Below are 18,223 nucleotides of genomic sequence, written 5' to 3'. Positions count from 1 at the left end.
AAAGAAGACATGTGGATGTTTCCTTACATAAATTTCAACAAATGCAAAATTAACTGATAGTTACAGAAGTCAAAATAGGGATAACCTCCTATGGAAATAGTTTAGGCCAGGGAGGGTCACGAGAATACATTTTTAGAGTAATACTCTACATCTTGACCTAGCTAGTGGTGTATACACAGGTATTTCAAGCTACCAACATGACATGACTGAACATGAACTTGGAAGAGATTTGCAAAATCGATCCTTGCAAGCTGGCGCAAGCCAGTTCCATCCAGCACATATATCTTAATATAAAAGTAAAGTAAATAAATACATGAAGCAGTTGGAGCTTGAGCACAAGGAGTATGAGCACAAAACCCACTCTCTTAGTCACTCCCTCGACAATGTAGAAATAATTAAGATTATGATGATGTGGGGAGAGAGGAGGAGGGAAATGGGGAGGAGATCTTCACTGGACTTCCGCATTATTCAAAGAGAACATTGATAAAAGAGCTATTAAGACAAGACACAGGTGGGTTCCCTCAACCTCCATTTTTCAGCCCACCCATTTCTCAAACCCATCCACTTACACTTCCATTTAGTGGCAATTACTCTCAGCATGCCAAATGGAGCTAAAAGATGACAACCACCAGGGCTCGGAATGGGGCTTTCCCTTCTTACATTTTGTACAATGCTAAATGTGCTGTCAAAGTCAGGAAATAATATACTTTAAGATAATGAAGTGTATTAGACAACAATACCGAAGGCAATATTGAAGTGTCAAATAAAAAATGTGTAACAGTAAAATAAAGCAGATGCTCCCAGGCACCTGGCTTGTTTATCGGAGAATATATATTAAAGCAGAAATAGACAATATGTGCTTGACTGGGTTTCGAAATTTTTACATGTTTGCTGTGCAAGAAAACTCATGCTGAGAATCACCGCCTGCATTTCCTAACCTTTGTTAGGACTCTGTGGCCTCAGTGACACAGTACCACAATCATTTGAAATTAATTTCCTGATTACATTAGCTCAAAGACATGCTGTACTTAAAAGGTTATTAATTAATGAAAATTCTAATTCAATGTAAACACTGGCCATAAAAGACCTGGATTCTGTACAGAATAACCTGTCCCAGAGGGCAGTGTGACATTTGCCCCAAGGCCTAGTGTGACATGGAGGAAAGTGAAAACAGTGGTAACAAGGCCCTTTACAATAATCTAATGCTGTAAAACAGTTTCACTGAGGGGAAAAATATGTATCCTGATTCCGATAGTGTAACTAAGAGGCAAAGGACCAGGCATCAGCAACCTGAAGTTAAATTCCCATTGTGCCAATCACTAACTATGCAATCATGAGCAGGTTAATGTCTCTGTGCCTCAGTTTCCTCAATTGTGTATAGAAAATAGTAACCATAACTGTCATACATATACATATGTAATCTCACAAATAGATATTTCATATGAATATATGCATGCATGTGAATGTAACAAACACTGTCAGAGCCACACCTGTATCGCTCGGATCCCATCAAGTTATGGTGCTTTTACGACTTCTATCTGTCAGAATCTGTATCTCTGTGCCAAGAGTCCTCCCTGCAGAATTTCAGACGCTTCCTCTGCCTGTATATGTACCAAACCAGAAGTGATGGAGAATTAAAACCCCTGAGAACAAGCCCTCAACAAATAAATGATGGCAGTTGGTGTATAAATTCCCCAGCTCCCTCACTCAAGTGGGATACTTCAGACACACTGCATATTGTATAATTTCCCCAAGTCTCCTTACTCCAATGCCTGTAACAGTGACATGCTTAATAACTCACTTTGGCTGCCCTTTGCCATAATTATTTCCTATTCCCCTATTACTAATTCTTGTACTTCATAAATATGTTGCTTGCACACAAATGCTTTTCTCCAGGTCAGTTTTGACTGTGTGTATAAGTATACATGTGTGATCCCACTGGCATCATAATCCTAGGCTTGTAGTAGTGAAGGTGATTTATAAGTCAAATGAATACATTTCAACTGATTATAAAATCTACTTATTGAAATAAAGTAGTAATGTTGATCTTAAATGCTACAATCCATTCACTTTTATATAATGGTGTCATTTGCTTCAGACTGTGTGGATGTGTACACTTTAAAGAAATAATAGTTTCCACCCCAGTGAAATGTCTGGACAACCAAATCTGTAAGCAGCTGAAATGGACACCACTGTTTGCCTACACAGCATTTACCCCACGATTTTTTTCTTCACAATGTGAAACTCAGTTTTTTCAGGTATCCACCACAACCCTACATGATTCAGAGAATGGAGACCCGTACCCACACAACAGTTAGATCTTGGTTAGTCTCAGGCAGTAAGTCCAGGCATTCTACGGATAACACCCTAGGCAGAACACATTGTCACATATCATATGTGGGAAGGAAGGATTTCCTCCCCCTTTTTCCTACTGGAAAAAAATAAGAAAATAACTACCCTTAAAAGCCACTGGCAGCCACCTTAGAACCATGAGCGAAGCCAGCATTATGATGGCAGAGAAGCAAGATAGGATATTCTCTACCTTTGAAGGTATCAAGTTGCTAACTATAACCAAGTCCAATCACCCAACTCAACTTCCAGTTATGGTACTAATAAATATCCTTGTTTGACGCAGCACCTATTACTTCCAACTAAATACAACATAGCACAAACCTTTTAAAATGTTTTATTAATTTGGAAGACACTCTTTCCAAAACTGTAACCATTTTGATTATGTACAGCCATTCTTTAGAATTTGAATTAGTGTATAAACCATGCAGTCACGATTTAACAGACAAAATCATAAGCCAGGATGTCAGGGGTCTGGGAGGAGGGGTCTAGGTGGCCAGGGCAGCAGGGACAGGGTCATGCTTGCTGAGAGACTTGGGATATTGGCTATTTTTCAAACAGTAAGGAAAGAGCTCCATATTTTAACCATTGGTATGGCTGTAAGAAAATACACCAGCTGGGTGGGCACAGTGGCTCAAGCCTGTAATCCCAGCACTTTGGGAGGCCAAGGCAGTAGATCACCTAAGGTCAGGAGTTCAAGACCAGCCTGCCCAACATAGTGAAACCCTGTCCCTACTAAAAATACAAAAAATTAGCTGGGCATGGTGCTGGGTGCCTGTAATTCCAGTTACTTGGGAGACTGAGCCAGGAGAATCGCCTGAACCCCGGAGGTGGAGGTTGCAATGACCTGAGATCACGCCACTGCACTCCAGCCTGGGCAACAAGAGTGAAGCTCTGTCTCAAAAAACAAAAAAGAAGAAAATAATATACCACTTGATAATCATCCTTGTTTATAGATATTGTTAACACTTAAGGGGAAAAATAACAAAGAAATTTAAAATCATTCATTCTTAATCCTACCACACAAGAATAACCACCATTAAAATACAGCCATATGATTTAATGAAAATATAAATATTCACACTTTTAAACCAAACAAGATTTTTTTACACATACTACTATTTTGTAATCCAATTTTCTTTACATATCACCATCTCTCAGTGTCAACAAATACGTATGTGATCATTTAATAATATCTAATATTCAAGTTTACATGTATAATTTACTAATTCAATATGGAATTGGTGCACGTTTAAGCTATTTTAAAAGTTTTATATATAATTGTTAAAAATAAAAATATAATGCAGATGCTTTTACATATCTTTCTATATCATTTGATTATTTCCTTGAGAAAAATACCAAGAAGTAGAATAGCTAGGTCAAATGTTAATTTATATATCATTTTGGATATATAGCTCCAAAACTAATTCCAAAGGGTTATAAATATATACATACAAATATGTGTACAATACATAAATATAAATATATACATGTTGGTTCCATCAAATAAACTCTAATAAGTATTTATCTCAATACATTTATTTACTTTTAATGGTGGATTTTTACTCCATCTTAAATAAATATATTCACCAGAATTTAAGGTAGCTTTTTAAGCTTTCTAAGAGATTAACAAAATATAAGTACTTGAAAACAACTCATCAAATAAAAACTGAGACTAAGAGTAATAAGATGAGGACAGGTATAATAAAATATAAATACTGTGAGGTTTACAGCTGAGCATTTTTTACTCTGTAAGAAGCCATATTCAAGGCATGTTACAAATATCCTGACAACTACTACACCAGCTTCCAAAAAGAACCTGAACTGATTCAAGCAAAGCCAAGTGATGACAGGAATGAATCAGCTCCTGTTCCTTCTGAAAATTGGTGTAGTATGCAGAATAAATGAGTGAATTAATGATGCTAATAAAAAGTCATGTTGATAATTTATGTTATGGACACTAATTAGATGATGATATATTAATGGAAATGGAATAATTTACACTCAGATGGACATAAAACTATAAAGTTCAATGAATTCTTCAACCCAGATAATTATTGTTCAAATATTATTACTAGCTCCTATTTTTTTTTTTTTTTTTGCTTTATCCTGTCACAAGAATTTCCATCAAAGCTGTATCCTCCAGTAGCCACAATACTCATTATGCATTTCTTACTATATATTAGTCTATAATTAGTGAGGTTAGCCCCAATTATATCTCACTATCTTGTTTCTAAAAAGCTAAGTGGACTCTTAGAAAGAAGTATATATTAGAAGGAGGTGTTAACTTCCAGAAACAATCAGTTACAACAGTCAAAAAATGAAATCCACAACCTTTCAGTGCTGCTGGAGTTGTCTGTCTGATATGACAGTCACCAGTCACAAACATCTCTTTAAATTTAAATGTGCAGTAACTGAGATAAATTCTAAAAATCCATTTTTTTAGTTGGTCTTGCTATGTGTCACATGTGGCCGGTGGTTGTCCCATGGGACAGTGCGAATAGCATATTGCCATCATTGAAGGAAGCTCTACTGGACATCACCGCTTGCAGGCTAGAAGCTATCTTTGAGGAATAAGTTAACATACTTAAATGTATACGTGTAAACTGGCTGACTAGAGTCAAAATGTATTTTCCAATGAAATCATGAGTGCAAATGATGCCTTGCTGATTCATAAAACTCTGTTTAGTCTTCAATGTAACTGAAATCTTGCAAATAGTTTTAAGTAATTCTAGTTTACACTTATAATTAAACAAAATGAAAACAATAATATTGCCGAGAGATAGTGTTTTATTTCCTGTGACCGCTGTAGTTAAGGAATAACAAGTTTAATTTGACAAAGAAGTGTCCATCTGGACAGGGAATTCTGTGACAATTCATTGAACATATGCTCAGCCTTTCCATCAGTGTTAGAGGTAGCCAACAAATTATTCTCTATTACTATTTGTTTTTACATAACATGTAGTTTGTCTTTTCTTTGACATGAGACTATCATTACCACTAAACTTACATTTATTACTTTGGATAGTTATGTTTTCCCTCACAAATGTAATTTTATTTTATTTTATTTTATTTATTTTGAGATGTAGTCTCACTCTGTTGCCCAGAGCGGAGTGCAGTGATGTGATCTTAGCTCACTGCAACCTCTGCTTCCCAGGCTCAGGTGAGTCTTGTGCCTCAGCCTCCCTGGTAGCTGGGACTAGAAGCTTGCCATTACATCTGGCTAATTTTTGTATTTTTAGTGGAGATGGGGTTTCGCCATGTTGGGCCAGGCTAGTCTCAAACTCCTGGCCTCAAGTGATCTGCCTGCCTCAGCCTCCCAAAATTCTGGGATTACAGGCATGAACCACCGTGTCCAGCCGTAAATGGAATTTTAAAAGAGGAAAGGGAGAAAGTAAACAATCTTTCATAAATTAAGCAAGAGTAGAAAAAGAGAAGATTAAAGGAATTTGTAGCTAATATTTATGTGTGCTAAGCACTTCACATCCATTGTCTCATTAAAAGTGACTGAGGACAAGCGAAAAAAATGACAAAGAAAAAATACAGCTCGAAACAGAAAATGACAGAAGAAAGAAATTAAACGATGAGACTGTGGGTAGGCATAATTATACTGAGACCAAAATTTTTGAAATATGATAGAACAGACAATATTGAACTTTACTACTAAAAGTGTGGTTCTCACTGAGCAGCTTTGGCATTACCTAAGAGCTTCTTCTATTAGCTATAAAATGGCTTCTTCTGTTAGCTAAGAATGAAAATTCTCAGGCCCCACCTTAGTTCTACTGTGTCATATAATCTTTCAGCAATATCTTCACATGATTCATATGTACTTTAGAGTTTGATGTAATGGTACAGAACATACTTAAAAGTAGATGATATCTAGAAAACCTCTGAATTAGGCTAATTAAATTGCCCCCTGAGATGGTGTCAGGTATTTTCAGTGATGTACCCATAAGCCATTGCTAAATCATGTTTCTTTCTTGCCTGTCTCCCACAAATGAGAATTTTTAAAAGCCAAATACTTGCTACAAGTAGCAATGGCCAGTTGGGGGACAAGGAGACATAATGAAATTCTATAGGGTGGTTTGTGAAAAAGACTTACCTCCCTGATAAAAGTAGATACAGTGAAGTGAGTAATCTCTGCCACTTACTCCCGTCTTTTTAGCTAGTAGTCTTACTGTGAAGACATGGTGCTAAGAAATGGGACAACCATTTAACGGCTAACAGAAGCAAACACACCAAGAATTGCTAAATGAAGAGTTAGAAAGAACCTCGGTTCTTGGTGACATCACCGAGACTTTACCAACCAAACTGTCCACCTTTGGACCCGTTTTGTGAGATAATTAAACGTCCTTTTGTTTAAGTCCCTGTTCTGACTGAAATAATTCCTAATTGCCATTAGGAACAGTAGAGACTTTGAGAAAGAAATAGAGGCGAGAATCACCTACTCTATGTATAGAAAAGTAGGTAGGATAGTCAAAACTCAGAACAAACCCAGAAATCTTCAGTGATATTGCAGATAATGATTAAGCCACTTATTTCAGATTTCAAGGCATTTGGAGTGTATGTATCTTTTCTCTTAAAATGAATTTAATGGTCAGTAAGTCTCTAATTTACTTCACATTTTTATAGATTAACTGTGAGTCACACTTGGGTTTTAGTCCTGGATGTAAAAAACTGTTTATGTAAATCAGTGATTAAAAATGACAAGCTTTGCTACCTGTTTTTTAACCAGGCTACATTCAAACCTTATTTGTTTCAGATTGTGCATTATTGTTGCTGCACATGCACCGCACTTTATGAAACCTACTATAGTTTCGGTTCAAAAGAAGTACCAAAGTGATTTGTGAAATAAACAGGTTATATTTTCCCCAAACTTGTCATGATTAAAAATTTAAACAAAGAGCATTTTCTCCCACTTCATTTCCTTTCCTCTCCGTTAACAAAGTCTCCTTTGGAAAAAGAATAAAAATGTCAGCATCCGTGTTGAAATTTTCCATACTTCAACCATAATCTACGAGTACAACAGAGTCCTACTGATGCTGTTACTTTTGCAACAAAACGCAAGTGTAGTAAAAGGCTTGAATGACCAGAATGTTCAAGGATTAGGGTTTAAATCTTCTGATTATATAATGAAAGAATGTGTTTCAACTCTTATGGATGAAAATCTTTCATAAACCTATAAATCCATTTTCTTCTTTATAATAGTAATATTATAATAGTAATATAACCCAGACTTTTAGATCACTGTGAACTTTCAAGGTCATCATGGCAATTAATAACATTGATGCCACACAAAGGTTACAGTAAAAGGTTAATGTGTTTGGGCTTACTGTTCATGTGTCCAAGGAGATACATTGAAGAGATATATATAAGTATTCTTTCTGGATTTTGTTTACTGGGAGATGGAGGTTCCATGTTTTTTTCTTGGTTCAGACTTTTTGGAGGATGCTAGTTTGCCGTAATCTCATTTCTCTAAAGATCATGTCAAATAAATAGTTTTGGTTATTCAAAGATTCATATAATATATAACAACATACTCAAAGTTAATACACACATAGTAAAGTAACAGTCAAGGTTTAATATGCATATGAATCACCTGACGATCTTGTTGAAATTTCAATTCTGATTTAGTGGATCTGGTCTTAGGCCAGATTCTGCATTTCTCACAAGCTCCCAGGTAATGCCAATGCTGCTGGTCCACAGATCGCACTTTTGAGTAGCAGAACTCTGTAGCATTTTACAGTTCATAAGTGCTTAAATTTATATAATCTCATAATCCACACCATACTCCCACAATATAAATGAGGAAGCAAGTTTTGGAGAGCTTTAGATTTTTATTCAAGGCTTTAAGTAATAAAGGTTATATCCTAATAACAAGTCTAAAATCCTTCAGAAAGAAAATTAGACTGTTTCAGATTATATGAGTTTCTGAAGTTTAAAGTCCTTTTCTTAAAACAGGACTTTCCTTTGTATCCTCCCTGGGGTGAGACACCTAGCCCTTTCAATTAAACTAGAACTAATTTTGCAGTCCTTCAGTTTGTCGAGACTAAATTGTATCTAGTCAATGAGTGTACTAAATCCATCAATTAATTTTGTGAAATAAAGCTGAAGGATCAATTTGGCTTTACTAACATATCAGAACACATTGTAATTTGGCTTTAATTACATATTAGAATGTTATACAGAGAGAAATGTCCACTTAAATATACTATGTGCCATTAGTATTCCAGGTTTATATAGAGCAGAATTTAATGTGTTTTTAGATGGGAGAAGGTGTGGAAAACAGACTGTAATTTAGAAGATGCTTCTCATGGTACAAGGAAAATAGCATTCAAATTTCATTTTCTTCCCTCTTTTGTCTTCCCCTCCTTCTCTCCACATCTCCCCACTCCTTACTTTTCTTCCACTGCATACACATCTATAAAACCCTTTAGTATGTGATTTCATTATGATTCAACTAACTGAAAATGTTAAAATCCCTACAAGAGTCTGAGAGCAGCAGAAATCTGATTATTTGGAGTGCTGTTGGCTAGCTCGTAGCATCCATATTTAAGGAAGCATCCTGCCATAATCATCTAGAATGAGCATATGGCAGATCTCTCTATGCAACCATTATTATTCAGTCATTGTTCATTATGTTTGAATTAACAGTGACAGCACACATCATGCTTATTAGATGGTGATTCTATTTAATTCCCTATTATCTATTAAAATCTCTCAGCTCTTACAGAAAAAGATACACAAAAAAGCGACAGAGACTCAAGAACCACCTGCATATTACTTTACCCAGCCTTTTCCAAATACAGTTCCCACAGGTTTACTTTTTAAAACACCACCGTGCAATGGCTGCAAACAGCAGCTTCCTTGGTAGTGTATGCAGCCTGTTTCTTGTATGGGTTGCTCTAAGGGACCTTGGAGACAGGCCTTCCAGATGTATGTTCATGTGTCTCACCTTGCACTGCCCCAATGTAGGCTCCAAACAGGCATGTGAGGTGCCTTTGGAAAGCCTCAGGGCACTGTGGCCAGGGTTCACGTTGGCCAAGTGATCATGTCCATCAGCACCAAGCTGCAGAACAAGGAGCATGTGATTGAGGCCCTGCGCAGGGCCAAGTTCAAGTTCCCTGGCCACCAGAAGATCCACATCTCAAAGAAGTGGGGCTTCACCAAGTTCAATGCCAATGAATTTGAAGACATGGTGGCTGAGAAGCGGCTCATTCCAGAGGACTATGGGGTTAAGTACATCCCCAATCGTCGCCCTCTGGACAAATGGCGGGCCCTGCAATCATGAGGGCTTCCACTGTGCTGCCCCCCTCATAATATGAACCAATAAATTTACTTCTTGTCCAAAAAATAAAATAAAATAAAACACCACCACCAAACTGGTACAGTAACTTCATACTGCTGATTCTGACCAGAGAGTAAGGAGGAGAAAATGGATTGCTGCTTTGAGCCAAGTGCATACGTTTGGGGTATTAGTGGGGAGGAGGTGACACTGATTTGTAGAGTTGCGAGATGATGAAAAGATGGCTTCAATGGTGACATCAAAATATAAAATACATCAGCATTACTATTATTTTATTCTACATAGTTACCATCTTATTAACAGCTCTAGTACCAGGAATACGAAAAATATGGGTCAGCATGGACCCGAGGAAAGAGCATTGCCTCAACCACATACACTTCCAATATTGCACAACTCACCAACTATGGAAGAGGATATGAAAAGTTTACTGCAAGGTAACCATTTAAGAGTTATGTGAGCTAAGGCCTCAGTCCTAAGAGTTCATTCAAGAAAGGAATGCAAAGGGCTTTTTAACGGAGTTTTCTGGGATCTAAGTCTTATTACCACCTATTAATCTCTCATCCCAAGTGACCACTATGTTGTTGGAATATAGTCACTAGGGAGATTGCCAAAAATAGCCTCCAGTGTCTCCCATGCCTTGCATTTGAGACCTCAGTGTTTTTCTGAAGTTGTAAGCACCTACTGCTGGAGCTCCCACGCCCACTCAGAGTCCTTGCTTTTTCCCACTTTGATTTGAGTAAAGAAAAACTATGCTCGCAGATTTTATACTTGTGTACCGTACCACAGTACGAGAATCAAGAACTCTGCTCTTTGAAGCATTCCAAGGATCTATCTATTTGAAACTATCATAACAAAATAGGACTAAGGTATGCATTTTGTGGGCTTTCTGATTCCTAAGATTACATAGAAATCATCATCTCTTTATGAAAATGGGCAAAGTAATAAAATCATTCATGTAAAGATTAAAGCAGCACACATAGCTATGCCTCTAACTTAATAGGGGCAAAATGAACTCATTACATTTAGGTTTCATTAACTGTAAGTGAATCCAGTTTTCAGAAATGTTTATTATTTATTGAAAACTGAGTTACAAAGGTTTTCTCAGCAGAAAAAAAAACGCAAAGATTAAATAGTAGCTTAAAGGCTAAACATTCATTATTAAGTGTATTTTGTTTAAATAAAAAGAATATAACCTATTCAATGCTTAGGTTCAATTGTAAACAAATGTCCACCCCTTCTAATGTCAATAATGTAGATACTCTAATAATGGTTGTTAAAATCTTTCCATTTTTCAATCATTTTCTACATGGCTTGAACTATCACTTACATGATGAACAACCAAAAAATTTACATTTTGACTTAATGATGAATGCCCCCCTAAAAAAATAATGTCCTAACTTACAATACTTCAGAATTCGAATTCATTTGGAAATAGGGACTTTACAGAGGAAATCAGGTTAAAATGAGACATTAAAGTAGCTCTTAATCCAATCTGACAGTGACGTTATAAAAAGGGGGAATTTGGACACAGACAGACACAAAGGGAAGACAACATAAAGACACTTAGGGATAAGATGCTCGGCTACATGGCCAACTGCCTGAGGACACCAGAAGCTAGGAGAGGCATGGAAACGGTCTCGCCCTAATGCCTTGCGAGGAGGATGGTCCTGCTGACTCCTTGATTTCTAGCTTTCAGGACTGCATGTCTAGCTTCCAGAACAAGCTATCTTTGTTGTTCCAAGTCTGTGGTACTTTGCTATGCCAACCCTAGGAAACTTATACAAGGTTCTTCTGGTCTTACAGAAGTATCAACTAATCTTGTCCAAAGGCTTAAAAATGGCATGCTTGGAACAGAGAAAAATGTGTGAGCTCTAAAAGCTTCACAGCTGGAGCCCAATCATGATACAAAGACTTACGGATGGGGAAGAGGAAGAGGAGGAAGAAGAAAAATGAGAAGTGGAACAATGAGGAAGAAGACTTGCAGATGGAAAAAAAAGAGGAAAATGGAAAGAGAAGGAAAAGAAAAAATAGAAAGCAGGAAAACAAAAGAGATGGGAGAAAAAAAGAGAAGAAACAACTTGTTAAGACTCAGGCAAGAAGATGGAAGGAATGTGATGATGAAGAACAGGCATGGGGTAAGAAACAAGATACACTGAAGGGGTTTTATGGGTTTGGGGCAGGGTGGTGCACCCAAAAAGTTCATCCTGTTATAAAATTGAAATGTTTGAGTCTCAAGCAAAATAAAGAAAAGAAAAGAAAAGACAGGAAAAGAAAAGAAAAATGGCCTCAGAAGTCACTGACTTCGAAAGCCTTCAAGTCTGAGGGCAAGGGGAAAAGGCAGGAAGAAGGGGACAGTAAGGAACTTTCTATCGGAAAAACTTTCTTGAGTTGGTCCTTACTTTTCTCCTTTGCTTGTTATTTCTTAAGATTCTCAGCATCTTTCTCCTTTTTTACCTTATGTGGTTGTGATCTGTGAGGAAAAATGTATATTTCTTCCAGATTCAGCCTATATTTATCCTGCAAGGAATGAAATGTACTTATGATGTAACATTTATATTTGATGACTGATTATTATGGCCTTTCATTTACCCCTCTGTTTTACAATAATGCCTAGCCACTGCTATTTCTAAGAGAGAATTTCTCTTGTCATTTCTTGTGAATTTTTCTCTTGTGAATTTCAGAGAGAATTTCTCTTGTCATTTCTCGTGAATTTCTAGGTATCCTCCATATAGCAGACAGAAACCTGTTTGATGTTTTAGAGAAAATATTTTGTTTTTAGCTCTAGGTGTCTTTTGCTTACCTGAAGTCAATCATTTTCATCATTTTTCTTTATTTAAATGAGACTCTGTTGGAGTGTATCAGTGCTGAAGTTGATTGTTTCCTTCCTAGATGGATGTGCTATGGTTACAAAACTGCTGAATTTTAAAATTTATACAACGAATGTTCAAGTAATATGATTATGTATCCTAGAAAAATTTCAAACTAAGTTCTTATTTATTATGACTTCTCTGTTAGTAGGGGCCTATAATTTCATTGCAAAAATATCCTGGCTTGTTCAGCATTTCGATACAAACTACTTATGTGCTCGGTATTGTGTTAAGCAGTGAGTCATAAGCAAAACGCATGATTAAACCCAGGTATCATTATAACTAGATCTTCAAGAGAATGGCAATGCTTAGTACTCATTCTAGGTAGTGACAGAAAACTTGTGTCCTCATACCCTGCCCTTGAAAGCTAGGCTAAGTTAAATGATATAATGGAAGAAATTTGCCTCGTTTCCATTTCCATGAAAAGATATTTGGGGGTAGGGTGGGAGGAGGAATTAACAAATAAGATTACATAATGATGGTTCTATTAATTGCTGATGGAATAAAATTTAAATATTAATGATTATCATTAATACTCTAAAGAAGAGAAAAGGAATGCATAGAAAGGTAAGTAACTTATTTAAAAGGTCACAGAAATAATAAAATACAGAACCAGATCTCACCATGTATGTCTGTTCACAGAACAACTAATAACAGGGAACACACATTCTAAAAATCGTATCTACAAGCTAGATTAAACTTTAGTCAAAAATATGCCCATACACTTTATAGAATAATATCCTTTGATTTTGTGCTTTTGCAAAATGCCATTTATAACAAGCTCTACACCCAAGAGATTAATAATATTTCAAAAAAGAAAACCAATAAAAATTATAGTAAGTAGGGTTTTAGAACTCTCAGAATGTGAGTTTTGTCTTTCGAAAAAGTTACTCAAGAAAAATGTAATTGGCATTTCAATAAAATAAAAAATGTGTATATAATGGTTGGAGCAAAGGAAATAACAGATGACAAATAGAATCCCTAAAAACTCAATTCTGGTGAACAATCTACATTGGATTGGAAAATAGTCATTTTTAGCCTGAACAATTTTCTTCCCCAAGAAAAATTCTCCTGTCAGTTACAAAGTTTATATCAAATCTACCATTAAATGCCCCGACCCACACATACACGCAAAAGAACAAGAAAACACTGAATCACTGAATGGCAGAAATGTGAGTGACCTTAGAGACTATTTCCAATCCTCTTACTAAGGATGAAATCTCAGACCAGAGATTTCAAACGTAGTAACAACAGTAGATGGAAATCCTGTGGTCAAAATGCATTAGATGTTAACATGGGAATGCTAATAGCATATGCCCAAATTATTCCTTTTTATCTACATAAAAGAAGATTTAAAACGTCTTGAACTAATAGAATATATCAGGCTTCTCTACATGAAGCTTGGCATATTAGTTCAAGCACTTCACAAGTCTATTAAGAACACACAGTGCTAATAGAGCCTTTGAAATTCAACTATTAGTTTATTTTGCTTTCCATATTTCACCAATATTTTCATCAAGAAAATTTTTCTTTATTTTGACAATGAATTCTTTTCAGGGGCTTTCACACATGTTTCACATGCCAATGCAGCATTGTTTCCTCAAAATCTTGAAAACTGAGGCAGAGATAATGATTCCATGTCTACAAACCCAGAGCACACAGGTAAAGTAACAACCACTACTGTAGTTAGGCTGGGGCCACCTCACTGAGTTTTGGTCTATGATACATGGCTAGAGGAGATGTAAATTACTTTAAAATATGTTGTGTGTTCTGCAAGCTTCTATTCTCTTCTAACAGTTTTAGTGGGAGTCATTTGTTCCACATGATACACAGAAAAATTCTAGGCCCCTCGGTCATCACATGAAAGAGAGCTGCTGAAGAGAGCCGTCTGATGCATATGGTAGTATAATGTGGATGACAATCTTTTACTACATCACATCAGTGATATTTTAGGATTTGTTTGTCACCATGGCATAGCCTAACCTCGCCTAACATAGGAAACAACTCTGTGTATATCCATTCTTGGGGTAGTTTAGAAATTTTAGAACTTCTCACTTCCTTCTTTCTCATTTTCCATCTACCCTGGGAAGTGATTTTTATCTCTCTGAAACTCCACCACCGTAATTTACCAAACACAACTGTACTTGGTCAGCCTTCTGCATTTCAGTACATTATCAATTACAGGCTCAAGTCTTCGATGTCTGACTCCTTCTATTCACTGGGATCATTTTTACATCACTGATTTCATTCATTTTGATATCTACTTAGGATAACAAATCTAACTGATCAATATGTGTTGTAAACACAGAATGTAACTGGAATTCCTGCATACATGATGATAATATAGAATCAAATATCTTTTAGTTTATTCTCCAGATTTAAGTACTATTATAGCCAACAAACACCCTTCATATGCTTTTGATTAAACAGGGCCACCAGAAAACAAATTAGAAAACTTCATAACTTTCACTTTTTCCCTTGATAAGTAGGATTTATATAAATATGATATTCATTTAATCTATGGTGGTGGAAGTGAAAGATTCCATTAATTTTAAAGTGTCGAGAGCAAACAGACCCACCTAGTTCTTTTTCATGGGTATGGGAAAGTGTCAAGATTTCATGAGACTTTCAAGGAGAGAATTTTCTTAAATCAGAGTTGAAAATTGGATCAAGGGCTCGTTTCTCTTTTTCTCCTAACAATGTCTCTGCTACAGGGTATGAGACATATTTGTTATGGTGATGAGAAAGGAGAAAGCCCAATCTAGAAGGAGACTTTTTAATTATAAATTAAGAATAGATTTGGGAATACTTTGCTACCCTAAAATTGGCAGGAATTATAAAGTCAATAAAACCTCCTAACATTTGTGAGACAGACAAGTATTTATATTCTCTACATTTTCCTTTTCTAAAGTAATATGATCATTATGTGGCAAAAGAGGGTGGGAAATATTTCTAGCAGCAAGGCACCAAGAAATAGCCTAACACCATGGAAGAAACATGTGGAAAGGACATCTTGTTTCCTACAACAAATAGAAAAAAAAAATCATCTTTGAAGATATGTAAAGAACTGCTTGAAGGACTAGAAGCTTTTATCTATAGAAAGATGGCAAAAGGAGAGTTTGAAAGAATTTTCAGGGAAATGAAACAGTATGCCCGAACAACTACGTGGGAAAGGGAGCATGACCCCTTCAGGAAACTGCAGAAGCTCAGAAAAGCAATGGCAGAGACCATAGCAAATAAAGCAGTTGAAAAATGTTCAAAATTTTGCTGTGAAAAAGTTGGGTAAAGAATTTTATTTCCCTTTAGGTTTTGAGATGGTTGACTAGAAGCACTTCATGCCCACCTTTTCCACTTACAAGAACCAATGTGGTATATAGACGGTCATACTTCAAATATATTATCCAAGAAAGAATACTGGAATTCCATAGAGAAGTGACAGGAAACACCAAAAGCAGGGAAAGGGAAGAGACAGAGAGGCAGCCTGCCTGGCTTAGATAGGCCAGAAGCCTGAAATGACTTCCTAACATGGGCAATGGGTGAGTGAGAGACTTCTAGCAGCCCACATCCCAACCATAAAATCATGCAGTTCTGTCCATGGGAGAACCCAATGCCTGAAACCAATATAGGGAGCTGCCAGGAGAATGGGAGACAGTAGGATGGAACTGCTCCGGGGAGGGAATTCATGCTGGGCTTTACACATTTTCTTAGACAACGTCTAAAGCAGCTACAGCAAGGTGTCATTTTCAAACTGTCTTTGGGAGACTGCACACTCTCCTGGAGTGCAGCAGTACCAGAGCTGAGGCATTATAGAAACTTAGGCTGTCACTACTGGGTCTGGAAGATCTCTCACAGCTGAGTTAAGAAGTCAGTGAGATATGCCAATGCTGAAAAAGTGAGTGCTCCGGGGATGGAGACCAGGATATGAGAAGGTTATGAGTCATCCCTGAGCTGGGTCAAGCCTCCTGCAGTTAAGGAGGGGAATGTGAACTGGGTGTGAGGTAGGCATGGGCTACTGCCACCAAGGCTGGGGGTAAACCCTTTGGGCTGGGGCATGACAGGGACACATGTTCTCCACCTGTGGCTGGTGCTACGGTGGTCCAGAATGTGACCACTGAGGCCAGTCTCACCCTCTCCAGTGCCAGAACCTCAGCATGGCTGATTCCATACCTCATCTGAGCACTCTGCTCTCACCACTGGGCACAAGTCAATTTAAATCTGGCTTCGCAATCCCTCAAGACAGAGCACACAGCCTAGGGTCCTGCCCAGCCAAATTCACCAGCTAGGACACCTAAGGTGTCCTCTCACTGAGAAGCCTCAGGTTGGGCCTCAACTCTCAACCACTACCACCTCAGTTGATACCCAGTCCTGCAGACTGGCTAGCCCAGCCCATAACTGCCACTGCCAATATCAATGCACATCATCCAGGACCCAGAGAATCATCCTATCACTGTGACAGTTACTGATCACACCATGCCCACTGCCCAGGGGCTTGAGAACCACCCAGGCCACTGATGCCACTGCTGGTATCCAAGGAAGCCACTTGGAGGCCTAAGAATCAGCCACTGGTAACCAGCAACACAGATACCAATGTACACCATCTAGGGCACAAAGGTGTGGACACTCAGTGCACTGCTTAATACTGTGGACTGAAGACTGGCCTACCTGGCTCCCAGTCCCCAGCACAACTTTATCACAGCCTTCGCTAATAACTACACTGTAACCTACCAAGAAAATCACAGATGCCAATAATACTGTTTACAGCCAAATAAATTTTACAGAGACTACACTATTGCACATACCAAGAATTAAAGTCAAAATATCCTATTCAACCAGTATAATACATACACTTTTCAGAAAAATTTCCCCATTAAAGTAAATTTAAAAATAGAATAAATTACTATACCAGATGTGCAGCTACCACCATAAGGAACTGGGAAACATAGAAATGTAAGGAAATATGACAGCTCGAAAGGAACATAATAATTTTCAAGCAATAGGTACTACTCAAGAACATTTTGAAATCCCACATAAAAATACAAATTATTTCAGAAGTTTAGTGAGATACAAGAGAATTCTGGAAAACACTACAAAGAAATCAGAAAAAAAAAAAAAGATTCCAAATAGGAATAAAAAACTTATGTAAAGATACTTAAAAAAAGAAGAAATTCTAGAACTAAAGAATTCATTCAAAGAAATGCAAAATACATGTGAAATGTTTAACAATAGACTAGATCAGACCAAAGACACAGAATTTAAAGACAAGTCTTCTGAAATAATTCAGTAAGAAAAAAAAATAAAGAACAAAATAATTATAAAGGAAAAAAAGCCTTCATGACATTAGAAACAACATAAAGCAATCAAATATTCAAATTATTGGTATACCTGCAAGTGAAGATAAAATGAAATGATTAGAAAAACTATTTAATGAAATAATAGATTAAAGCTTCCCAAGTATAGCAAGATATTTCAACATGGAGATACAGGAGGCTCAATGATTTCTAGGCAGATATAAGCAAGAAGATATTCTCCATGGCACATTATACTCAGACTGCCTAAAGTTATAGATAAAGAGCAAATCATATAAATAGTAGGAGAAAATAACTTAGTCACTGATAAAGGAATTCCATCAGACTGACAGCAGATTTATCAGCAGAAATTTTACATATCAGAAGAGAGTGAGAAGATATATTTAAAGTGCTAG

General features: G+C 36.9%; 1 protein-coding gene and 1 pseudogene across 3 annotated transcripts in view; one reads left to right on the top strand and one right to left on the bottom strand.

Annotated features, from left to right (window-relative positions):
* RBMS3 (RNA binding motif single stranded interacting protein 3) overlaps window positions 1-18,223 on the bottom strand; it is a 1,456,421-nt gene that overhangs the window by 1,036,460 nt on the left and 401,738 nt on the right. The gene's annotated exons all lie outside the window — the stretch shown is intronic.
* Window positions 9,123-9,276, top strand: LOC120368365 (small nucleolar RNA SNORA70; annotated as a pseudogene).

Source organism: Saimiri boliviensis, chromosome 9 (genome assembly GCF_048565385.1).
Source record: "Saimiri boliviensis isolate mSaiBol1 chromosome 9, mSaiBol1.pri, whole genome shotgun sequence".
In the NCBI taxonomy this organism is placed as follows: domain Eukaryota; kingdom Metazoa; phylum Chordata; class Mammalia; order Primates; family Cebidae; genus Saimiri; species Saimiri boliviensis.
Note: the sequence above shows the minus strand (reverse complement) of the source record. Positions and strands in the feature narration are given on the sequence as shown.